Source organism: Oncorhynchus clarkii, chromosome 3 (assembly GCF_045791955.1).
Source record: "Oncorhynchus clarkii lewisi isolate Uvic-CL-2024 chromosome 3, UVic_Ocla_1.0, whole genome shotgun sequence".
NCBI classification, from domain to species: domain Eukaryota; kingdom Metazoa; phylum Chordata; class Actinopteri; order Salmoniformes; family Salmonidae; genus Oncorhynchus; species Oncorhynchus clarkii.
The window spans coordinates 1,080,291-1,084,229 of record NC_092149.1 but is presented as its reverse complement, the minus strand read 5'-3'; positions in this window follow the sequence as shown (position 1 = coordinate 1,084,229).

Here is a 3,939-nt window from a genome sequence, read left to right as displayed (position 1 = left end):
TATTTCAGCGTATTGTTGTTATATTTCAGCGTATTGTTGTTATATTTCAGCGTATTGTTGTTATATTTCAGCGTATTGTTGTTATATTTCAGCGTATTGTTGTTATATTTCAGCGTATTGTTGTTATATTTATATTTCAGCGTATTGTTGTTATATTTCAGCGTATTGTTGTTATATTTCAGCGTATTGTTGTTATATTTCAGCGTATTGTTGTTATATTTCAGCGTATTGTTGATATATTTCAGCGTATTGTTGTTATATTTCAGGGTATTGTTGTTATATTTCAGCGTATTGTTGTTATATTTCAGCGTATTGTTGTTATATTTCAGCGTATTGTTGTTATATTTCAGGGTATTGTTGTTATATTTCAGCGTATTGTTGTTATATTTCAGCGTATTGTTGTTATATTTCAGCGTATTGTTGTTATATTTCAGCGTATTGTTGTTATATTTCAGCGTATTGTTGTTATATTTCAGCGTATTGTTGTTATATTTCAGCGTATTGTTGTTATATTTCAGCGTATTGTTGTTATATTTCAGCGTATTGTTGTTCTAGTTCAACGTTATAGTTTTAAAGCACGCAGCATGTAAAGGCTCCAGTAATAGCTGGAAGAGCAGTTTAAAATGTACTAAAACTGTTTGTATGTAATTTGGTAAAGCCAAAATTCCCTTGTTTTATATTCCCTTCAATTGTTTTTCTCTTGTATTGACTTAATTTAGGACCCATTTCAAATATTGACATTTTGGGCAGTTTTAACCCCATGTGAAAACCAGTCTTTAGAAGTCTGGTAGGATCGTTGATGATTTGGTAACATTTGACTGTAACTGTTGAAGAACAATACAACTGGAGAAACGAACCTCCAATCACTGCATCAGATTGTTCTGAGGACCACAAGGACCAAAACTAACCAATCACTGCATCAGATTGTTCTGAGGACCACAAGGACCAGAACTAACCAATCACTGCATCAGATTGTTCTGAGGACCACAAGGACCAGAACTAACCAATCACTGCATCAGATTGTTCTGAGGACCACAAGGACCAAAACTAACCAATCACTGCATCAGATTGTTCTGAGGACCACAAGGACCAGAACTAACCAATCACTGCATCAGATTGTTCTGAGGACCACAAGGACCAGAACTAACCAATCACTGCATCAGATTGTTCTGAGGACCACAAGGACCAAAACTAACCAATCACTGCATCAGATTGTTCTGAGGACTACAAGGACCAGAACTAACCAATCACTGCATCAGATTGTTCTGAGGACCACAAGGACCAGAACTAACCAATCACTGCATCAGATTGTTCTGAGGACCACAAGGACCAGAACTAACCTCCAATCACTGCATCAGATTGTTCTGAGGACCACAAGGACCAAAACTAACCAATCACTGCATCAGATTGTTCTGAGGACCACAAGGACCAGAACTAACCTCCAATCACTGCATCAGATTACTGTGCTATCCCGATAAGGATTTCCATGGTGATTTCTACCTCTGAGCCTGGATCTGTGTGAGAGGACAGCTGTTCAGTATTTACTGTGTTCCACTGTTGGACAACGTGAACTTCCACGTGATGGAGAGGAAGAGCTGTCATCACATTAAAGGGTTTCCAGTCACACTTCATGGGTCGTCTCTAGTTAAAGGGTTTCCGGTCACACTTCATGGGTTGTCTCTAGTTAGAGGGTTTCCAGTCACACTTCATGGGTCGTCTCTAGTTAGAGGATTTCCAGTCACACTTCATGGGTTGTCTCTAGTTAGAGGGTTTCCAGTCACACTTCATGGGTCGTCTCTAGTTAGAGGGTTTCCAGTCACACTTCATGGGTCGTCTCTAGTTAAAGGGTTTCCGGTCACACTTCATGGGTCGTCTCTAGTTAGAGGGTTTCCAGTCACATTTAATGGGTTGTCTCTAGTTAAAGGGTTTCCGGTCACACTTCATGGGTCATCCCACACTTTATGGGTTGTCTCTAGTTAAAGGGTTTCCGGTCACGCTTCATGGGTCGTCCCACACTTCATGGGTTGTCTCTAGTTAAAGGGTTTCCGGTCACACTTCATGGGTCGTCTCTAGTTAGAGGGTTTCCAGTCACACTTCATGGGTCGTCTCTAGTTAAAGGGTTTCCGGTCACACTTCATGGGTCGTCCCACACTTCATGGGTCGTCTCTAGTTAAAAGGTTTCTGGTCACACTTCATGGGTCGTCTCTAGTTAGAGGGTTTCCAGTCACACTTCATGGGTCGTATCTAGTTAAAGGGTTTCTGGTCACACTTCATGGGTCATCTCTAGTCAAAAGGTTTCCAGTCACACTTCATGGGTCGTCTCTAGTTAGAGGGTTTCCAGTCACACTTTATGGGTCGTCTCTAGTTAAAGGGTTTCCAGTCACACTTCATGTGTCGTCTCTAGCTAAAGGGTTTCCGGTCACACTTCATGGGTCGTCTCTAGTTAAAGGGGTCGCGCTTCATGGGTCGTCTCTAGTTAAAGGGGTCACGCTTCATGGGTCGTCTCTAGTTAAGGGGGTCACACTTCATGGGTCATCTCTAGTTAGAGGGTTTCCAGTCACACTTCATGGGTCGTCTCTAGTTAAGGGGGTCACACTTCATGGGTCGTCTCTAGTTAGAGGGTTTCCAGTCACACTTTATGGGTCGTCTCTAGTTAAAGGGTTTCCAGTCACACTTCATGTGTCGTCTCTAGCTAAAGGGTTTCCGGTCACACTTCATGGGTCGTCTCTAGTTAAAGGGGTCGCGCTTCATGGGTCGTCTCTAGTTAAAGGGGTCACGCTTCATGGGTCGTCTCTAGTTAAGGGGGTCACACTTCATGGGTCATCTCTAGTTAGAGGGTTTCCAGTCACACTTCATGGGTCGTCTCTAGTTAGAGGGTTTCCAGTCACACTTCATGGGTCGTCTCTAGTTTTGTAACTGAGAGGGTCCTGGTCAGTCATCAGTAGTTGTAATAGTGCTGATGTGACTGATGTAGGTCTTCTGAATTGATCTCTAATCCACATACTGTTCTGTTCTGTAATTATTCCCTCTTATCGATTGATCCATTCTAGATTACTGCTTGTCTGCTGTGAAAGGCTGAGCTATTGATATTTACAGTGATGAGGACATTGTATGCTGAATGATGAGAAATATACTTCTGACAACCTGATATGCAGGGTTTAAGATAACCAAGAGAGAGACCTAGGGACAGGGTTTAAGATAACCAAGAGAGAGACCTAGGGACAGGGTTTAAGATAACCAAGAGAGAGACCTAGGGACAGGGTTTAAGATAACCAAGAGAGAGACCTAGGGACAGGGTTTAAGATAACCAAGAGAGAGACCTAGGGACAGGGTTTAAGATAACCAAGAGAGAGACCTAGGGACAGGGTTTAAGATAACCAAGAGAGAGACCTAGGGACAGGGTTTAAGATAACCAAGAGAGAGACCTAGGGACAGGGTTTAAGATAACCAAGAGAGAGACCTAGGGACAGGGTTTAAGATAACTAAGAGAGAGACCTAGGGACAGGGTTTAAGATAACCAAGAGAGAGACCTAGGGACAGGGTTTAAGATAACCAAGAGAGAGACCTAGGGACAGGGTTTAAGATAACCAAGAGAGAGACCTAGGGACAGGGTTTAAGATAACCAAGAGAGAGACCTAGGGACAGGGTTTAAGATAAGTAAGAGAGAGACCTAGGGACAGGGTTTAAGATAACTAAGAGAGAGACCTAGGGACAGGGTTTAAGATAACCAAGAGAGAGACCTAGGGACAGGGTTTAAGATAACTAAGAGAGAGACCTAGGGACAGGGTTTAAGATAAGTAAGAGAGAGACTAGGGACATGGTTTAAGATAACCAAGAGAGAGACCTAGGGACAGGGTTTAAGATAACCAAGAGAGAGACCTAGGGACAGGGTTTAAGATAACCAAGAGAGAGACCTAGGGACAGGGTTTAAGATAACCA